Source organism: Pongo pygmaeus, chromosome X (genome assembly GCF_028885625.2).
Source record: "Pongo pygmaeus isolate AG05252 chromosome X, NHGRI_mPonPyg2-v2.0_pri, whole genome shotgun sequence".
Lineage (NCBI taxonomy): Eukaryota > Metazoa > Chordata > Mammalia > Primates > Hominidae > Pongo > Pongo pygmaeus.
In genome coordinates this window covers 56027748-56050472 of record NC_072396.2, presented here as the reverse complement: position 1 = coordinate 56050472, position 22725 = coordinate 56027748, and the positions used below count along the sequence as shown (strand labels likewise).

The 22725-nt window shown below is 39.4% G+C and overlaps 2 pseudogenes; both read left to right on the top strand.

Moving 5' to 3' along the window:
- Window positions 1-1161: 1161 nt before the first annotated feature.
- Window positions 1162-7119, top strand: LOC129024094 (large ribosomal subunit protein uL3-like; annotated as a pseudogene).
- Window positions 7120-8005: 886 nt separating this feature from the next.
- LOC129024093 (ATP synthase subunit beta, mitochondrial-like) lies at window positions 8006-9602 on the top strand (annotated as a pseudogene).
- Window positions 9603-22725: the final 13123 nt, after the last annotated feature.

Genomic DNA, 22725 nt, shown 5'->3' with positions numbered 1-22725 from the left:
CACTTCAGGAGGCTGAGGCTGGTGGATCACTTGAGGCCAGGAGTTTGAAACCAGCCTGGCCAACATGGCAAAACTCCATCTCTACTTAAAAAAAATAGAAAAATTAGCCTGGTGTGGTCATGCATGCCTGTAATCCCAGCTACTCGGGAGGCTGAGGCATGGTAATCGCTTGAGCCTGGGAGGCTGAGGCTGGAGTGAGCTGAGATAATACCACTGCACTCCAGCCCAGGTGACAGAGTGAGACCCTGTTTCCAAAAGAAAAAAAAAAAGAGGGAATCCTCCCTAAATCATTCTATGAAGCCAGTATCACCCTAACTGATATCAAAACCAGGAAAAGACATAACAAAAAAAGAAAACTACAGACCAATATCCCTGATGATCATAGATGCAAACATTCTCAACAAAATGCTAGCTAACCAAATCCAATAAATTGAAAAGATAATACATCGAAAAGATAATACATCATGATCAAATGGGTTTCATCCAGAGGTGCAGGGACGGTTTAATACATGCAAGTCAGTAAATGTGATTCACCGCATAAACAGAATTAAAAACAAAAACCACGTGATCATCTCAGCAGATGCAGAAAATGCATTCAGTAAAATTCAGCATCCCTTTATGATAAAGACCCTTAACAAACTAGGCATAAAAGGAACATATCTCAAAATAATAAAAAAGCCATATATGACAAACCCACAGTCAACCTCATAATGAAGGAGGAAAAGTTCAAAGCATTCCCCTAAGAACTGGAAAAAGACAGGGATGCCCGCTTTCACCACTACTATTTGACATAGTACTGGAAGTCCTAGCCAGAGCAATCAGGTAAGAAAAAGAAGAAATAAAGATGATTCCAACTGAAAAGCTGAAGTCAAACTATCTGTACTTGCTAATGATATGATGCCTACAAAACCCTAAAGACTCCTCCAAAAGACTCCCAGATTTGATAAATGAATTCAATTAAGCCTTAGGTTACAAAAACAATGTACACAAATCAGTAGCACTGCTGAAAATCGAATCAATAACTCAATCCCATTAACAATAGCTGCAAAAAAAAACCTAGGAATATACATTATCATTAAGTGAAAGATCTCTACAAGGAGAATTACAAAACACTGATGAAAGAAATCATAGATGACTCTACCGGTGGGATTTGACAGTATGATGTCTCACAGGAAGTACTCTGTTCCAAGACATGGGTCCCTCGACTTCCTGCCTCAGAAGCACAGCAGCAGGCACCACGGGGAGGTGAATTGCTTCCCTAAGGATGACTCTTCCAAGTCGGTCCACCTCACAGCCTTCCTGGGATTCAAGGCTGGCATGATCCACATCATATGGGAAGTCGACAGGCCAGAATCCAAGGTGAACAAGAAGGAGGTGGTAGAGGCTGTGTCCATTGTGGAGACACCGCCCATGGTGGTTGTCGGCAATGTGGGTGACAGGGAAACCCCTTGAGGCCTCCAGAACTTCAAGACCATTTTTGCTGAGCACATTATCAGTGAGTGCAAAAGGCACCTCTATAAGAACTGGCATAATCGCCACACTGACTTCCACAATGGTTGAACTAGTTTACAGTCCCACCAACGGTGTAAAAGTGTTCCTATTTCTCCACATCTTCTCCAGCACCTGTTGTTTCCTGACTTTTTCATGATTGCCATTCTAACTGGTGTGAGATGGTATCTCATTGTGGTTTTGATTTGCATTTCTCTGATGGCCAGTGATGATGAGCATTTTTTCATGTGTTTTTTGGCTGCATAAATGTCTTCTTTTGAGAAGTGTCTGTTCATGTCCTTTGCCCACTTTTTGATGGGGTTGTTTGTCTTTTTCTTGTAAATTTGTTTGCGTTCATTGTAGATTCTGGATATTAGCCCTTTGTCAGATGAGCAGGTTGTGAAAATTTTCTCCCATTCTGTAGGTTGCCTGTTCACTCTGATGGTAGTTTCTTTTGCTGTGCAGAAGCTCTTGAGTTTAATTAGATCCCATTTGTCAATTTTGGTTTTTGTTGCCATTGCTTTTGGTGTTTTAGACATGAAGTCCTTGCCCATGCCTATGTCCTGAATGGTAATGCCTAGGTTTTCTTCTAGGGTTTTTATGGTTTTAGGTCTAACATTTAAGTCTTTAATCCATCTTGAATTAATTTTTGTGTAGAGTGTAAGGAAGGGATCCAGTTTCAGCTTTCTACATATGGCTAGCCAGTTTTCCCAGCACCATTTATTAAACAGGGAATCCTTTCCCCATTGCTTGTTTTTCTCAGGTTTGTCAAAGATCAGATAGTTGTAGATATGCGGCGTTATTTCTGAGGGCTCTGTTCTGTTCCATTGATCTATATCTCTGTTTTGGTACCAGTACCATGCCGTTTTAGTTACTGTAGCCTCGTAGTATAGTTTGAAGTCAGGTAGCGTGATGTCTCCAGCTTTGTGGAAATCAGTGTGGCGATTCCTCAGGGATCTAGAACTAGAAATACCATTTGACCCAGCCATCCCATTACTGGGTATATACCCAAAGGACTATAAATCATGCTGCTATAAAGACACATGCACACGTATGTTTATTGCCGCATTATTCACAATAGCAAAGACTTGGAACCAACCCAAATGTCCAACAATGATAGACCAGATTAAGAAAATGTGGCACATATACACCATGGAATACTATGCAGCCATAAAAAATGATGAGTTCATGTCCTTTGTAGGGACATGGATGAAACTGGAAATCATCATTCTCAGTAAACTATCGCAAGAACAAAAAACCAAACACCGCATATTCTCACTCATAGGTGGGAATTGAACAATGAGGACACATGGACACAGGAAGGGGAACATCACACACTGGGGACTGTTGTGGGGTGGGGGGAGGGGGAAGGCATAGCATTAGGAGATATACCTAACGCTAAATGACGAGTTAATGGGTGCAGCACACCAGCATGGCACATGTATATATATGTAACTAACCTGCACATTGTGCACATGTACCCTAAAACTTAAGGTATAATAATAATAAAATTAAATTAAAAAAACAATACACTAAGTGGTTCGTTTGCAGAGCTCATGAATAGCGAATGGGTACTTGGAGCTAGGAGTATCATATCCAGTGACAGCATCATCCACGATGCAAAACGTCCTGTATCTTAACTGACTTAGATGGAAGTGAAGATGATGCGCTCCGGAAAGCTGTGCTAGATGATTCGAGAAGTGGCTTTTAGTGATGACAAAGATACTAATGTCGAAAATGTACGTGAAGAGTGAATACAATTGGTTCATGAATTAAATGTGAACATGGAAAAAAAGCAATGTTTCTAAACATACTTATAATTAGCCAAAAAAAAAAAAGAACTGGCGTAAATCTAAGAAGAAGGCCTTTCTCAAGTACTGCAAGAAATGGCAGGATGAGGATGGCAAGAAGCACCTGGAGAAGGACTTCAGCAGCATGAAGAAGTACTTCCAAGTCATCCACATCATTGCCAACACCCAGATGCACCCACTTCCTCTGTGCCAGAAGGCCCACCTGATGGAGATCCAGATGAACTGAGGCACCATGGCCAAGAAGCTGGACTGGGCCCAAGAGAGGCTCGAGCAGCAGCCTGTGAACCAAGTGTTTGGACAGGATGAGATAATCGACATCACTGGGGTGACCACAGGCAAAGGCTACAAAGGAGTCACCAGTCATTGGCACAGCAAGAGGCTGCCCCTCAAGACCCACTAAGGCCTGTGCAAGGTGACCTGTATTAGAGCATGGCATCATGCTCATGCAGCCTTCCCTGTGGCATGCACTGGGCAGAAAGGCTACCATCACTGCACTGAGATCAACAAGAAGATCTATAAGATTGGCCAGGGCTACCTTATCAATGATGGCAAACTGATCAAGGACAATGCCTCCACTGACTATGACCTGTCTGACAAGAGCATCAACCCTCTGGGTGGCTTTGTCCACTATGGTGAAGTAACCAATGACTTTTGTCATGCTGAAAGGCTGTTTGGTGGGAACCAAGAAGTGAGTGCTCACCCTCCACAAGTCCTTGCTGGTGCAGACCAAACAGCGGGCCCTGGAGAAGATTGACCTTAAGTTCATTGACACCACATTCAAGTTTGGCCATGAGCACTTCCAGACCAAGGAGGAAAAGAAAGTATTCATGGGACCACTAAAGAAAGACCAAATTGCAAAGGAAGAAGCTTATTTAGTACCAGGAACAGATTTTGCAGCTGGTGGGGTCTCAATAAAAGTTATTCTCCACTGGCAAAAAAAAGAAGAAATCATAGATGACACAAACAAATTGAAAAACATCCTCTGCTCATGTATTGCAAGAATCAATATTGTGAAAATGACCATACTGTGCTAAACAATGTACAAACTCAATGCAATTCTTATCTAAATGCCAACATCATTGTTCAGAAAATTAGAAAAAACAATCCTAAAGTTTGAATGAATCCAAAAAAGAGCCCGAATAGCCAAACTAATTCTAAGCAAAAAGAATAAATCTGGAAGCATCACGTTACCCAATTTCAAATCATACTACAAGGATATAGTAACCAAAACAGCATGGTACTGTGATAAATGTAGACCCATAGACCAACAGAATAGAATAGAGAACCTAGATATAAAGCCAAATACCTACAATCAGCTTGTCCTTGATAAAGTACACAAAAATATACACTGGAGAATGGACACTTGATTCAGTGTCCTTGGGTAGTCATGAGCAGGAGAATAAAACTGGATCCTGACCTCTCAGCACATACAAAAATTAACTCAAAATAGATTAAAGACTTAAATCTAATACTTGAATCCATAAAAATTCCCAAAGAAAACCTAGTAAAATCTCTTCTGGACATTTGCCTAGGCAATGAATTTATGAGTAAGACCCCAAAAGCAAATGCAACAAAACAAAATTAAATAAATGATACCCAATTAAACTGGAAGCTTCTGCACAGCAAAAGAAGTGATCAACAGGGTAAATGGGCAACCTACAGAATGGGAGAAAATATTTGTAAACTGTGCATCTGACCAAGGACTAATATACAGATATGCAGAATCTTTAAGGAACTCAAACAAATCAGTAAGAAAGAAAACCCCAAATAACCCCATTAAAAAGTGGGCAAACAACATGAACAGAAATTTCTCAAAGAAGATATGCAAATTGCCAACAGATGTATAAAAAAATACTCAACATCACTAATCATCAGAGAAATGCAAATTAAAACTACAATGAGATACCACCTTACCCTTGCAAAAATGACCATTATTAGAAAGTCAAAAAACAACAGATGTTGGCATGGATGTAGTGTAAAGGGGACATATATGCACTGCTAATGGAAATGTAAAGTAGTATTTACAACCTCTGTGGAAAACAGTATGGTGATTTCTCAAAGAACTAAAAAGAGACCTGTCATTCAATCCAGCAATCCCACTACTGGTTATCTACCCAAAGGAAAATAAGTCATTATATAAAAAAGACACCTGCACATGTGTGTTTACTGCAGCACAATTTACAATTGCAAAGGTATAGAATCAACCTAGTTCCCATCAAGAAAATGTTCCACACACACTGCGGAAGACTACTCAGCCATTAAAAGGAAAGAAAGAATCTCTTTTGCAGCAACTTGGATGGAACTGGAGGCCATTATCCTATGTGATGTAACTCAGGAACAGAAAACCAAATATGGCATTTTCTCACTTTTAAGTAGGAGCTAAGTTATGGGTATTCAAAGGCATAGAGAGTGGTAATATGGACTTTGGAGACTGAGAAGTTGGGAGGGTAGAAGGAGGAAAAGGAACAGAAAACTACTTTTACAATGTACACTACTAGGCTGACAGGTGCCCTAAAATCCCAGACTTCATCACTACACAATTCATCCATGTAACTGAAACCAGTTATACCCTGAAAGCTATTGAAATAAAACAATATATGTAAAATAAAATAAATTTAAAACTTCTCTGTGAAAGACACCACCAAGAGGATGAGCAGACACGCCACAGACTATGAGAAAATGTTTGCAAAATACATATCTAATAAAAGACTATTATCTAAAATGTGCAGATAACTCTTATAACTTACAAATAAGAAAGTAAAAAATCTGATTTAAAAATTATCAAATAATTATCCTAATCAAATTGATGCCGGAACAGAAAGCCAAATACCACATGTTCTCACTTATAAGTGGGAGCTAAACATTGGGTACTTATGGACATAAAGGTGTCAACACTGGACTGGACTAGACACTAGACACTGGACTGACTATTGGAGAAGCAAGTAAAGAAGGCAGGGGGCATGAGGACTGAAAAACTAACTCTTGGGTACTATTCTCACTACCTGGGTGACACGATCATTGTATCCCAAACCTCAGCATCATGCAACATACCCATGTAACAAACCTGCACATGAACACCCTGAATTTAAAATAAAAGCTGAAATTATTTTACAAACTTTAAATCCTGTGTTTTAATGGAAATTAAATTAATATAATTCAGGAATAAAATTAAATTACTATAATACGAAAATATTTTAAAATGGGCAAAATACAAGAACATATACTTCACCAAAGAAGATATACAGATGGCAAATAAGCATGTAAAAAAATGCTCAACATCATGTGTCATTAGGAAAATTCAAATTAAAACAACAATGGGATACCACTACACATCCCTTGGAATGACCAAAATCCAGAACAGTGACAGCACCAAATGCTGACAGGTATGTGGAGCAGTGGAAACTCTCAATCATTGCTGGTAGTAATGTGAAGTAGTATAGCTACCTTAGAAGACAGTTTGGCAGTTCTTCAAACACTAAACATACTCTTACCATATGATTTGGCAATTGCTGTCCTTGGTATTTACCTAGATGAGTTTAAAACTCATGTCCACAAAAAACCCTGCACACAGATGTTTATAACAGCTTTATTCATAATTGACAAAACTTGGAAAAATCCAAGATGTCCTTCAGCAAAACTGTGATATATCCAGACAATGGAATATACTCAACAATAAAAAAATGAGCTATCAAGCTATGAAAAGGCCTGGAGAAATTTCAAATGCATATTTCTAAGTGGAAGAAGCATATATGAAAAGGTTGAATACTGTATGATTCCAACAGATGACGTGCTGGAAAAGGCAAAACTACGGAGACAATAAAAAGATAGTGATTACCAGGTGTCAGGAGTGAGAAACGGATGAATAGTCAAAGCTCAGAGGATTTTTAGGTCAGCGAAATTATTCCGTATACTACAATGGTAGATGCATGTCAGTATATATTTATCCAAACCTAGAGAATGTATAATACCAAGTCTGAACTCTAATGTAAGCCATGACTTTGGGAGATAATGTTGTCAGTGTAGGTTCACCATTTGTAGAAAATGTATCTCTCTGGTATGGGATGTTGACTGTGGAGGAGTCTGTGCATAGAAGGGAACTCTATTAATTTCTGCTCAATTTTGAACCTAAAGTGTCTCTAAAAAGTAAAGTCTGTTTTAAATAATTACTCATTATCATGCAGCTATTTACTGAGTATCTGGTGTAACATGATATCATAAAGCTCTTCAGTAGGATTCTGCTCTATATTCAACTTCAATTATAAGAAAGAATTACCCAACCCATATTCAAAAGATCAGTAACAGCAAATAAGGAAACAAATAACAAAAGGTTTATAAAAGTCCATAAGTATTTGCTGCAAAAAACATAAATCGAAATGGCCAGAGAAATTAGTCGGTTTATTTTTAAAACAAATTTAATTAGAAATGTCTGAAAAACATTTCTGACCACTTCTTCATTTACCCATCATAAGTTAATGCCAAGCTCTTAACCACCTCTATGTTTTTACATGCTCAAAATACATATTTCTTCAAAGCATTTGAATTGAAAAATTGAATATATAGTACACTGCTTAGCTAAAGAAATGTAAGTAAATTTAGAAAGAGTTGTTTTGATCACATTTTAGAGATTTTCTGCAGGAAAAAAGGCAGTTTCTACAAATGTAACACCTTTCAAAATTGAAAGTGCTAGACTCCACCCGGACTCTGCCATGTTGAGTCTTGTGGGTCCTGTGCCTGCTGCCTCGGTCTCTAGGGCCTTGCGGGGACTCAGTCCTTCAGCATCGCTACCCTTAGCTCAGCTCTTACTGTGTGCCATTCTCACAGCAGTTCATCCTGCCAGGGACGATGCAGTACAAACATCTCCTTTGTTGAAGGCAGATGCTCTCACCGGGTGCATCATGGAAGTCATCAATGCAGTGGTGGATGTCCAGTTTGATGGGATATCCTAAATGCCCTGGAAGTGCAAGGCAGGGAGACCAGGATGATTTTGGAGGTGGCCCAGCATTTGGGTGAGAGCACAGTAAGGACCATTGCTGTGGGTGGTACAGAAGGCTTGGTTAGAGGCCAGAAAGTCCTGGATTCTGGTGCACCAATCAAAATTCCTGTTGGTCCTGAGACTTCGGGCAGAATCATGAATGTCATTAAGGAGCCTGATGAAAGAGATCCCATCAAAACCAAACAGTTTGCTCCCATTCATGCTGAGGCTCCTGAGTTCATGGAAATGAGTGTTGAGCAGGAAATTCTGGTGACTGATATCAAGGTCGTGGATCTACTAGCTCCCTATGCCAAGGGTGGCAAAATTTGACTTTTTGTTGGTGCTGTAGTTGGCAAGACTATAGTGATCATGGAATTAGTAGTCAATGTCGCCAAAGCCCATGGTGGTTACTTGGTGTTTGCTGGTGTTGGTGACAGGACCCGTGAGGGCAATGATTTATTCTGTGATCTGATGTTAACAACTTAAAACATGCCACCTCCAAGGTAGTGCTGGTATATCTCAAATGATTGAACCACCTGGTGTTCATGCCCAGGTAGCTCTGACTGGACTGATTGTGGTTGAATACTTCACAGATCAAGAAGGTCAAGATGTACTGCTATTTATTGATAACATCTTTTGCTTCACCCAGGCTGGTGCAGAGGTGTCTGCCTTATCAGGCAGAATCCATTCTGCTGTGGGCTATCAGCCTACCCTGACCACTGACATGAGTACTATGCAGGAAATAATTACCACCACCAAGAAGGGATCTATCACCTCTGTACAGGTTATCTATGTGCCTCCTGATGACCTGACTGACCCTGCCCTTGCTACTACTTTTGCCCTTTTGGATGCTACCACTGTGTTATCCCATGTCATTGCTAAGCGGGGCATCTATCCAACTGTGGATCCTCTAGACTCCACCTCTTGTATCATAGATCCCAACATTGTTGGCGATGAGCATTATGATGTGACCCATGGGGTGCAAAAGATCCCGCAGGACTACAAATCCATCCAAGGCATCATTGCCATCCTGGGTATGGATGAACTTTCTCAGGATGACAAGTTGACCATGTCCTGTGCGCAGAAAATAGTGTTACTTGTCTCAGCTATTCCAGGTCGTTGAAGTCTTTACAAGTCATATGAGGAAGCTGGTACCCCTGAAGGATACCATCAAAGGATTCTAGCAGATTTTGCCAGGTGAATATGACCATCTCACAGAACAGGCCTTCTATATGGTGGGACCCATTGAAGAAGCTGTGGCAAAAGCTAGCTGGAGGCCATTCATTGTGAGGGGTCCTTGTCCTCTGTACTGTCCCTCTCCTTGCCCCTAATCCAAAAAGCTTCAGTTTTCCGTGTAGGCCACACAAGAGATTTGATTGAAGATGTCTTCTGAAAATTATTTAAGGTTTCCAATAAAACATACACCCCTCAAAAAATGAAAATGCTATTAATAACTTTCAATTTCCAAATTAGAACTAATTTTTATTCCATTTGCTTTTTTCCAACTTTCATTTTAGGTTCAGTATGTACATGTGCAGGTTTGTTACATGACTAAATTGCATATTGCTGAGGTTTGGCATACAAAAGATCCTGTCACCCAGGTAGTGAGCATGGTATCTAATAGGTGTTTTTCAAACCTCTTCTCCATCCCATCCTTCCCCCCTAGTAATCCCCAGTGTCTATTGTTCCTATCTTTATGTCCATGTGCCCTCAATGTTTAGCTCCCACTTGTAAGTGAGAACATTCAGTATTCAGCTTTCTCTTTCTGCATTAATTTGCTTAGGGTAATGGCCTGCAGCTGCATCCATGTTGCTGAAAGGACATGATTTGATTATTTCTTAAGACTTTGCAGCAATCCATGGTGTATATATACCACATTTTCTTTATCCAGTTCATTGTTGGTGGGCACCTAGGTTCATTCCATGTCTTTGCTATTGTGAATAATACTGTGATGAACATACAAGTTCATGTGTCTTTTTGGTAGAATGATTTATTTTGGGGGTTATATACCAGTAATGGAACTGCTAGGTTAAATAGTAGTTCTAAGTTTTTTGAGAAATCTCCAAACTGCTTTTCTCAATGGCTGAACTAATTTACATTCCCACAGTGTATAAGCAGTCCTTTTCCTCCACAACCTTGCCAAAATCTGTTGTTTTTGTCTTTTTAATAATAGCCATTCTAACCAATGACTCTCGCCGGTTTTGAGTGTGATTTTGATTTACATTACTCTAATAATTAGTGACGTTGAGCATTTTTTCATATATTTGTTTGCAACATGTATGTCTCCTTTTGAGAAATGTCTGTTCATGACCTTTGCCCATTTTTAATGGGGTTCTTTATTTTTTACTTGTTGAATTCTACATTTATATTCCTTATACATTCTGGATATTAGGCCTTTCTTGGATGCATAGTTTGAAAATACTTTCTCCCATTCTGTAGGTTGTCTGTTTAATCTGTTAATAGTTTCTTTTGCTGTGCAGAAGCTCTTTAGTTTAATTCGGTCCCACTTGTCAATTTTTGTTTTTGTTGCAATTGCTTTTGGGAACTTAGTGAAACTTTTTGCCCAGGCTGATGTCCAGAATGATATTGCCTTGGTTTTCTTCTAGGGTTTCTATAGTTTTAGGTCTTTCATTTCAGTCTTTAATTCATCTTGAGTTAAGTTTTGTATATGGTGCAAGGTAGGGGTCCAGTTTTGATCTTCTGCATATGGCTGGCCAGTTATTCCAGCACCATTTATTGAATAGGTAGTCCTTTCCACATTGCTTATTAGTGTCGAAGATCAGATGATTGTAGGTGTGCAGCTTTATTTCTGGGTTCTATATCCTGTTCCATTGGTCTATATGTCTGTTTTTGTACGTATATCATGCTTTTATGGAAAATGTCATTTATTTCTCACAAGTGCTATGAGGTAGGTACTACAACTATCCCCATTATGTAGATGTGGAAACTGTAGCATGGAAGACATAGAAGAGATTAAATAGCTTGCCCAAATCCATGCAGTTCTTAAATGACTAGAATTCAGAACTGAGGACTGTCTGATTCCAGAGGCTGAGCACGCTATACAACCACAAAAACTATTAAGAATCCACATCTTTTGAGATTAGAGAACAAAGGCTCAAAATCATAACAAACTTATATTGAAGAAACAGCTAGATGAGAAAAAGCCAAAATCAGTGCAGTCTAAATTATATAACGTTGAAAAAATAAATGAGATTGAATTATATACTGCGATGTTATTTACATTATCAACTACCACTAAAAATAAAGGTATTCTTAAAACTGTTTTAGCACACCTCTTGTACTAAATCCCAAGTCTATAAAGTCTTTCTGTCTAAACTGAGCACACCAATAAAGCAGATCATGAGAGCAAGCATCATACATCGCTGGAGAAAACCCAAGCATGAAGATCACAAGAAGAAATGTTGGAATGTATTAGTGATATTTCATTACTGCTCAGACAGCAGTAGAAATATATTAATGTAGGTTCCCATACATTATTTTCTTTAGGAAATATAATAGGAACTATCTCAATGGATTTTTAATGAAAAATTAACTAGCTTTTTTTTTTTTGGAGGCAGCGTCTTGCTCTGTTGCTTAGGCAGGAGTGCAGTGGTGTGTGATCATGGCTCACTGCAGCCCAGATCTCCCAGGCTAAATCAGTCCTTCCATCTCAGCCTCCCAAGTAGGTAGGACTATTGGCGCATGCTACCACACACAGCTAACCAGCTAATTTTATTTTTTGTAGAGACAGGGTCTCACTATGTTGCCCAAGCTGGTCTCAAACTCCTGGGCTCAAGTGATCCACCCACCTCAGCCTCTCAAAGTGCTGGGATTACAGGTGTGAAACACCGTGCCTGGCCTAATAGCTTTTTAAAAGTATATAAGTAATACACATCCTGAGTGAAAGAAAATTTGAAAAATACATAGATGCGCTAAAACATTTTGAAAACTGGAGTTTTGTGTGTTTTTTTTTTGTTTGTTTGTTTTGTTTTGTTTTGTTTTGTTTTTTGGTCTCTGGTCCAATTCCCACTCCAAACATTTCTGTTAATAAAGGTCATCTTTCAAAATTTATTCCTCTTGTGTACTACACACATATATACACCAGGAGAAATGAAAATGCATACATATACTCTCAGATATTTTTCACACAAATGGGAATGTAGTATGTACTCTGTTTTGTACATTGTTTTTTCATCTTATTGAAGTGTTATATAAATGAGCCAAAAATGGCCTATGTGTATTGGTCCCTAGATTGTTTATTTCTTCTCTGCAGGCTGAGACCCATTAGCTTAAGTCTGCTGGTAGTAAAATAAAATTTTTACACGTTCAATTGTTTTAAAAATAGCCCGAATGAGCATATTTTTACCATTTAGAGCCCGCCTGCTATGCACACCTCAAAAAAACCTTACCCCACATCTGCTGGCCATCAGTAAGATAGAGTTCTGTGATTGTAAAACCCCAAGCTGCTACAGCCCATGTTGCATTATATCACTCATATAAAATTAACATGTTTGTTGCAAAATACTTCCCAATTTTGTTTATGAAAATTTTCCATACATAAGTTTCAATATTGTGTGTAATCAAATTTATCAGTCTTTCCCTGTATGAATACTGAGTTACATGTCAATACTACAAAACATTCTGTCATATTTTCATGTACTATTTTGGCATCTTTACTTTCTACTTTTGCATCTTGTGTCCATATAGATTTACTGTAGTCTAATAATCTTAAAAGGGATCCTTTTTTATATATTGCAAAAGACTAGTCAGTGATCCCATATTTCTTAATAAAGAATATCTTTGACTCAAATAATCCCACAGATTTGAAATACCAATTTTATTATAATGTATACAAATTCCCATTTTTAGACATATTTTCAAGATTCCTTCACCCTTTGCATTTATCTGTGTGCATTTCTGAACCAGTATTAAGCTGTGTGAATTAGTGTAGAGACATTATAATATTTAACCTAGAACAATGCCTGGTACATACATAGTCAGCAGCCAAAACATTTTGTCAATGAATAAATAAGCCCTTGTAAGCAAAGTCATTTACTCTTAGAGTAGAATAGAATGGTGAATAACAAAGTTTTCAAACCAGATCTAAATTTTGGTTGCACCAGCTAAGTGATTTTAAGTATGCCACATATTTAAGTTTTCTTATCTGTGAAATGCAGATAAGCTTCACAGCATTCCTTGGATTTAGGAAGGATGAAATACAAGTGAACATAGCACAACAAAAGTGTTATTAATTAATCTCTCCTCAATGGGTACAATATACAGTTAGATAAAAGAAATAAGACCTAGTGTTCGATAGATCAGTAGGTTGAATATAGTTAATAGTAATCTATTGTGTATTTCAAAATAGCTAGAAAAGAATAATTCAAATGTTGCTAGCATAAAGAAAAAATAAATATTTAAGATGATGAATATCCCTAATACTTTTGTTTTTTACATATTATATGAATGTATCAAATTATTGCCTGTATCCCAAAGTATGTACATCTATTATGTTACATATCAATAAAAATAATAACAAAGTGTCATTAATATTTTCTCCATCTTTTGAAATAGTGACTTCAGGGGCAAGAAAATGATATTTTAAGGGCACCAGGTTAATTTAGAGCAGTGGTATGCCAATTGAATGTCTGTATTTGAAATGTAATTACTTTGGTTTGGTTAAGGTACAATCCTATAAAAAGAAGTTCTTTTTTCCCACTAAGCCATAAAAACTAGGCTGGGGAAAATATTGATGAAATGTCTTTCTAATCATAGTAAGGAGGATAATTATCTAAATAGTACAAACTCTTCCTTCATTAGTAAGAGTCTTAATAAGGGGAGAATGGGGACCACATGTTACAGGTGTAACACAATGCACACATGCAAACAAATGCAAATTTACCTTCTAATTCTTTCCTTTTACTGACATATGTGCTTCCTTCTATAGTTTCTTCTTGTCCAAATGGTTCAATCTTTGTTTATGATTTTGGAACAATTTGTCAGGTAGGAGAGCGTGAGGTGGGTGTAGTGTGAAAAATAGAGTATAATTACTCAGAAAGGCAACAGCAGGAATAAATAAAGTGGAGATAAATAAATTTGAATTAATCAAGTGAGATTATTCAACATATTCTACATAAGTCCTCTAAAGTACTCTAACAAGCTTATTTCCATATAAAATTACCCCCATGAAACATCCAAATGCAATAGCCACAAACACAAGTCATTTTTAATTCATTTTTTGTCTCACTGCAAGTTTATTAAAACTGCAAACAATAAATTTAGCATTTACAAGGTTAACGTTATAGCTCCCATGAGAAATCTTGGCTGGAATGCCAGAGGAGAGTAAGAGGCTGCATCAGAAACAGCAGCCAAGTTTAAGAAAAGGCTGAAGTGTTCCCTTTATATCCCCTCTGGTTTATCCAAAGCTTTGCTCTAGCCAAGGGATCTGATTTATTTTTTCCCTTCCACTTAAAAAAGAGCAACATCAACTTTTAACATTTTTGGCCTACTTAAATTTCACCTTTAGAGATGTTTGTGACCTTTCTCCTTCTGCCTGGAGAAGAGAAAACAAAAACAAAGACAGAGGCATTATCCAGCTATGCTTTTTCCCCTCACTTTATCCAGCATGGCCAATAGCAGCCAAGAGATCCAGTGAGTGAACTCTACTGGAGTTTGATGCATTATGGTTAAATATCTTAGGTGGCTTCACCTCTCATAACAGACAAGCAGCTGACTGGCTACTTCATATGAAGTCATGGGTAACCCTATAGTCACACAGGTATCAGAGATTCATCCTTCTTCAATCATTCATCCTTCCTTTACCCAAACAATGCTCTTGGTATGTTTTAGAGTTTTGGGTTGCACTAAAAACTTTCAGCCCCTGCCACCACTGTGTCAGGAATCTCTGAAGCTACACCCAATTTCAATGATTGCTGATGATTACCAAGGAGGGCTCACAGAATTCACCATATAGTCATACACATATTAATAGCTTATATATATTACAGTAAGAAGATACAAATGAAAATCAGCAAAGTGAAAAGGTAAACAAAGCAAAGTCCAGAGAAAACTAACACAAGCTTCCAAGAGTCCTCTCTCAGTAAAGTCTCCAGAAAACAAAATATGACAGCACATATTCATGGGTTAACAGACTCAATACAGTTAAGATGTCAGTTGTTCCCAAATTGATCTATAAAGAAGTGAAAACTTATGATTACACAACAACCCATATACAAACGTTTATGACAGCTCTATTTATAACCACAAAGAATGAGAAATAATCCAAATATTGTTGGGTGAATGGATAACCAAGCTGTGGTATACACATACAATGGACTATTACTTAGCAATAAAAAAAATGAAATATGGATATATTAAAAAATTTGGATAGAACTAAATGACATTATGCTAAATGAAGAAGCCGTACTCGAAAGATTACATGCCATTTATATGACATTCCATTTATAGTGATAAAAATCAGATTAGTGGTTACAGGGGCTTAGATGAATAGAGAGGCATGACCATAAAAATAAAGCACATAGGAGGCTTTTGGGAATAATGGAACAGTTCAGTGTTCTGAATGTGGTGGTAAATCAGTACATGCTTACAAATTCATTAAACTGTACACCTCAAAATGTCAATTTTACTGCCTAATTGCTTAAAAAATAAAATTACAAAAAATTATTATTCAGGTAGGTGAGAATCCTTGTTTTCTGTAAAACTGTTTTAATACAAGTGCATATATCCCTAAACGCCAGTTTTGTCTACTTTCATATAGCATGCCCTCTTTTATGTCTGTCTTCTTTCACTTCACATGTCTGCATATGGTTTAATTTTTTCATTATCATTGTTGTATCTGTCACATGATGTGAATATAACATAATTCACTGAAACATTTCTTTAATATATAAATGGACTGTTTCCAGTTTTTTGCTATTACAAATAGTACATTGCTCTATATCCTCCATATTTACATTTATGTACAAGAATGCTTACAACAACTAGTTTAAGATGCATAAAAAGTAAATCAAGCACTATTTAATAGCCAATAGGAGAATGGCTGAATAAACTATGGCTACAATAAATGATGATATATTATCAAAATCATCTCAGAACAGGCAAGCCATTATTTGGATAAATTTCCAAAGTACTAACCTGGTGACCGTTGTGATGATGACATTTGGCTCCAATAACTTCACGTGGGTCACAGTAAGCAATGTGGCAAAGGCAACCACTGGGCTTATCTTGGGGCTCCCTGTGAGCAGAGATGAGGAAGGAGCAGTGACATAGCAGTTGATCACCCCAGAGCACTACAGAAACAACCTCACCTGGTCTCTGGCTTGTGGTTCCGACCATAGCCTCAGAGTGTCCCCCTGCCTGACTGCCCTGAGCACTTCCAGGAAAGCAGCCCCTGGCTGTGCTGAAGTGGCCCCTATCGGCCTTTCCCCACCCACTCTGACCCACTTTTCTTCTTGAGCCAAATCTGCTTTCTTATCACTTCAGCTCCTTTCCATTCAGAAACATCCCCTGCATGCTGGAGATTTAATTATGCTTATTGTGCAGGTGAGGAGACTGAGGCCCAAAGAGGGCAAAAACTGGACCTGCACCTGCACAGCAGGTCAGTGAACAGGTGGTTGGTGTTTCATCCCACAGCTGTACATCCCCTCAAGCCATGTGGAGATTTTCTGCTGCCTCCTCCTCTGAGAGGCCCTCCTGGTCTCTCAGTCTACCCCTCAGGCTCCCAGTCCTGGGGCATCCACTCACTCCAACTTGGGATTCTAGAACCAGCATTCAGACCCTGGTATAGGACTGGGTGGAGGCAAAGCTGGCAGTTGACCAGCATTTGGCTGGAGGTTGGTGGTCTTTTCTTAAGCCCAATGCTCTGTTGGGGTTTTCCCCAGTGTCTTCAGGATCCAGGCCTATGCCCCCAGGACAGGCCAAGTTGTAGCCTGCCCTGCCCTGCCCTGGCACAAATACAAGATGCACTGACCTCCCTGAGAGCCAGTGCATCTTGTAGAAGAAAGCATATAATGCAATCATTAAATCAGAAAAAGAAGACAGAAATGTGTGAGAATTTACCTTTAGCCTTGGAAATGAGCTTCTGGTATAAGGGAAAGGAGTATTGGAAATGAGCTTCTGGTATGAGGGAAAGGAGTATGAAGGAGAAAACGGCCATAAGGAGATGATTCCAAACAGCACTGACTAAAATTGGGGCCCTTTAGGAGGAAGGGGCTAAGCCAGCCTTAGCCTGCCACACCCGTCCACTCACAGAGAGGGTTGATTGGAGGGGCACCCCAGCTTGGGGCTCATGCACCCTGAGGTCTGTGACCTCAACAGGTATGACTGGTTAAGAGTGTGTCTCCAGGGGTGGAGCCAAGAGGGCCGAATAGGAACAGCTCCAGTCTACAGCTCCCAGCGTGAGCAACACACAAGATGAATGATTTCTGCATTTCCAACTGAGGTACTTGGTTCATCTCACTGGGCATTATCAGACACTGGGTGCAGGACAGTGGGTGCAGCACACCGAGTGTGAGCCGAAACAGGGCGAGGCATCACCTCACCAGGGAAGTGCAAGGGGTCAGGGAATTCCCTTTCCTAGCCAAGGAAAGGGGTAACAGACAGCACCTGGAAAATTGGGTCACTCCCACTCTAACACTGCGCTTTTCCAATGGTCTTAGCAAACGGCAAATCAGGAGATTATATCCCGTACCTGGCTTGGAGGGTCCTATGCCCACGGAGCCTCACTCATTGCTAGCACAGCAGTCTGAGATCAATCTGCAAGGTGGCAGCAAGGCTGGGGGAGAGGCGCCCACCATTGCTGAGGATTGAGTAAGTACACAAAGCGGCCGGGAAGCTTGAACTGGGTGGAGCCCACCGCAGCTCAAGGAGGCCTGCCTGCCTCAGTAGACTCCACCTCTTGGGCAGGGCATGGCCAAACAAAAGGCAGCAGAAACCTCTGCAGAATTAAATGTCCCTGTCTGACAGCTTTGAAGAGAGTAGTGGTTCTCCCAGCATGCAGCTGGAGATCTGAGAACAGACAGACTGCCTCCTCAAGTGGGTCCCTGACCCCCAAGTAGCCTAACTGGGAGGCACCCCGCACTTGGGATAGACTGACACCTCACATGGCCGGGTACTCCTCTGAGACAAAACTTCCAGAGGAATGATCAGGCTGCAACGTTGGCTGTTCACCAATATCTGCTGTTCTGCAGCCTCCGCTGCTGATACTCAGGCAAACAGGGTCTGGAGTGGACCTCCAGCAAACTCCAACAGACCTGCAGCTGAGGGTCCTGACTATTAGAAGGAAAACTAACAAAGAGAAAGGACATCCACACCAAAACCCCATCTGTATGTCACCATCATCAAAGACCAAAAGTAGATACAACCACAAAGATGGGGAAAAAACAGAGCAGAAAAACTGGAAACTCTAAAAAGCAGAGCGCCTCTACTCCTCCAAAGGAACGCAGCTCCTCATCAGCAATGGAACTAAGCTGGACGGAGAATGACTTTGACGAGTTGAGAGAAGCAGGCTTCAGATGATCAAACCACTCTGAGCTAAAGGAGGAAGTTCGAACCCATGGCAAAGAAGTTAAAAACCTTGAAAAAAGATTAGACGAATGGCTAACTAGAATAACGAATGCACAGAAGACCTTAAGGGACCTGATGGAGCTGAAAACCACGGCACGAGAGCTACATGATGAATGCACAAGCCTCAGTAGACGATTCGATCAACTGGAAGAAAGGCTATCAGTGATTGAAGATAAAATGAATGAAATGAAGCGAGAAGAGAAGTTTAGAGAAAAAACAAAAAAAAGAAATGAAAAAAGCCTCCAAGAAATATGGGACTATGTGAAAAGACCAAATCTACATCTGGCTGGTGTACCTGAAAGTGGCGGGTAGAATGGAACTAAGTTGGAAAACACTCTGCAGGACATTATCCAGGAGAACTTCCCCAATCTAGCAAAGCAGGCCAACATTCAGATTCAGGAAATACAGAGAACGCCACAAAGATACTCCTCAAGAAGAGCAACTCCAAGACACATAATTGTCAGATTCACCAAGGTTGAAATGAAGGAAAAAATCTTAAGGGCAGCCAGAGAGAAAGGTCGGGTTACCATCAAAGGGAAGCCCATCAGACTAACAGCGGATCTCTCGGCAGAAACCCTACAAGCCAGAAGAGAGTGGGGACCAATATTCAACATTCTTAAAGAAAAGAATTTTCAACCCAGAATTTCATATCCAGCCAAACTAAGCTTCACAAGTGAAGGAGAAATAAAATACTTTACAAACAAACAAATGCTGAGAGATTTTGTCACCACCAGGCCTGCCCTAAAAGAACTCCTGAAGGAAGCACTAAACATGGAAAGGCACAACCAGTACCAGCCACTGCAAAATCATGCCAAATTGTAAAGACCGTGGAGGCTAGGAAGAAACTGCATCAACTAACGAGCAAAATAACCAGCTAACATCATAATGACAGGATCAAATTCATACATAACAATATAAATTTTAATGTAAATGGACTAAATGCTCCAATTAAAAGACACAGACTGGCAAATTGGATAAAGACTCAAGACCCATCAGTGTGCTGTATTCAGGAAACCCATCTCACATGCAGAGACACACATAGGCTCAAAATAAAAGGATGGAGGAAGATCTACCAAGCAAATGGAAAACAAAAAAAGGCAGGGGTTGCAATCCTAGTCTGTGATACAACAGACTTTAAACCAACAAAGATCCAAAGAGACAAAGAAGGCCATTACATAATGGTAAAGGGATCAATTCAACAAGAAGAGCTAACTGTCCTAAATACATATGCACCCAATACAGGAGCACCCAGATTCATAAAGCAAGTCCTGAGTGACCTACAAAGAGACTTAGACTCCCACACAATAATAACGGGACACTTTAACACCCCACTGTCAACATTAGACAGATCAACGAGACAGAAAGTCAACAAGGATATCCAGGAATTGAACTCAGCTCTGCACCAAGCAGACCTAATAGACATCTACAGAACTCTCCACCCCAAATCAACAGAATATACATTTTTTTCAGCACCACACCACACCTATTCCAAAATTGACCACATAGTTGGAAGTAAAGCACTCCTCAGCAATTGTAAAAGAACAGAGATTATAACAAACTGTCTCTCAGACCACAGTGCAATCAAACTAGAACTCAGGATTAAGAAACTCACTCAAAACCACTCAACTACATGGAAACTGAACAAGCTGCTCCTGAATGACTACTGGGTACAAAACAAAATGAAGGCAGAAATAAAGATGTTCTTTGAAACCAATGAGAACAAAGACAAAACATACCAGAATCTCTGGGACACCTTCAAAGCAGTGTGTAGAGGGAAATTTATAGCACTAAATGCCCCCAAGAGAAAGCAGGAAAGATCTAAAATTGACATCCTAACATCACAATTAAAAGAATTAGAGAAGCAAGAGCAAACACATTCAAAAGCTAGCAGAAGGCAAGAAATAACTAAGATCAGAGCAGAACTGAAGGAAATAGAGACACAAAAAACCCTTCAAAAAATCAATGTATCCAGGAGATGTTTTTTTGAAAAGATCAACAAAATTGATAGACCGCTAGCAGGACAAATAAAGAAGAAAAGAGAGAAGAATCAAATAGATGCAATAAAAAATGATAAAGGGGATATCACCACTGATCCCACAGAAATACAAACTACCATCAGATAATACTATAAACACCTCTACGCAAATAAACTAGAAAATCTAGAAGAAATGGATAAATTCCTGGACACACACACCCTCCCAAGACTAAACTAGGAAGAAGTTGAATCTCTGAAGAGACCAATAACAGGCTCTGAAATTGAGGCAATAATTAATAGCTTACCAACCAAAAAAAGTCCAGGACCAGATGGATTCACAGCTGAATTCTACCAGAGGTACAAGGAGGAGCTGGTATCATTCCTTCTGAAACTATTCCAATCAATAGAAAAAGAGGGAATCCTCCCTAACTCATTTTATGAGGCCAGCATCATCCTGATACCAAAACCTGGCAGAGACACAACAAAAAAGAGAATTTTAGACCAATATCCTTGATGAACATCCATGCAAAAATCCTCAATAAAATACTGGCAAACCGAATCCAGCAGCACATCAAAAAGCTTATCCACCATGATCAAGTGGGCTTCATCCCTGGGATGCAAGGCTGGTTCAACATACACAAATCAATAAACATAATCCAGTATATAAACAGAACCAATGACAAAAGCCAGATGATTATCTCAGTAGATGCAGAAAAGGCCTTCCACAAAATTCAACAACGCTTCATGCTAAAAACTCTCAATAAACTAGGTATTGATGGGACGTATCTCAAAATAATAAGAGCTATCTATGACAAACCCACAGCCAATATCATACTGAATGAACAAAAACTGGAAGCATTCCCTTTGAAAACTGGCATAAGACAGGGATGCCCTCTCTCACCACTCCTATTCAACATAGTGTTGGAAGTTCTGGCCAGGGCAATCAGGCGGGAGAAAGAAATAAAGGGTATTCAATTAGGAAAAGAGGAAGTCAAATTGTCCGTTTGCAGACGACATGATTGTATATCTAGAAAACCCTATCGTCTCAGCCCAAAATCTCCTTAAGCTGATAAGCAACTTCAGCAAAGTCTCAGGATACAAAACCAATGTGCAAAAATCACAAGCATTCTTATAAACCAATAACAGACAAACAGAGTGCCAAATAATGAGTGAACTCCTATTCACAATTGCTTCAAAGGGAATAAAATACCTAGGAATCCAACTTACAAGGGATGTGAAGGACCTCTTCAAGGAGAACTACAAACCACTGCTCAATGAAATAAAAGAGGATACAAACAAATGGAAGAACATTCCATGCTCATGGGTAGGAAGAATCAATATCGTGAAAATGGCCATACTGCCCAAGGTAATTTATAGATTCAATGCCATCCCCATCAAGCTACCAATGACTTTCTTCACAGAATTGGAAAAATCTACTTTAAAATTCATATGGAACCAAAAAAGAGCCCACATTGCCAAGTCAATCTTAAGCCAAAAGAACAAAGCTGGAGGCATCACGCTACCTGACTTCAAACTATACTACAAGGCTACAGTAACCAAAACAGCATGGTACTGGTACCAAAACAGAGATATAGACCAACGGAACAGAACACAGCCCTCAGAAATAATGCCACACATCTATAACTATCTGATCTTTGACAAACTTGACAAAAACAAGAAATGGGGAAAGGATTCCCTAAATAAATGGTGCTGGGAAAACTGGCTAGCCATATGTAGAAAGCTGAAACTGGATTCCTTCCTTACACCTTATTCAAAAATTAATTCAAGATGGATTAAAGACTCAAATGTCAGACCTAAAACCGTAAAAACCCTAGAAGTAAACCTAGGCAATACCATTCAGGACATAGGCATGGGCAAGGACTTCATATCTAAAA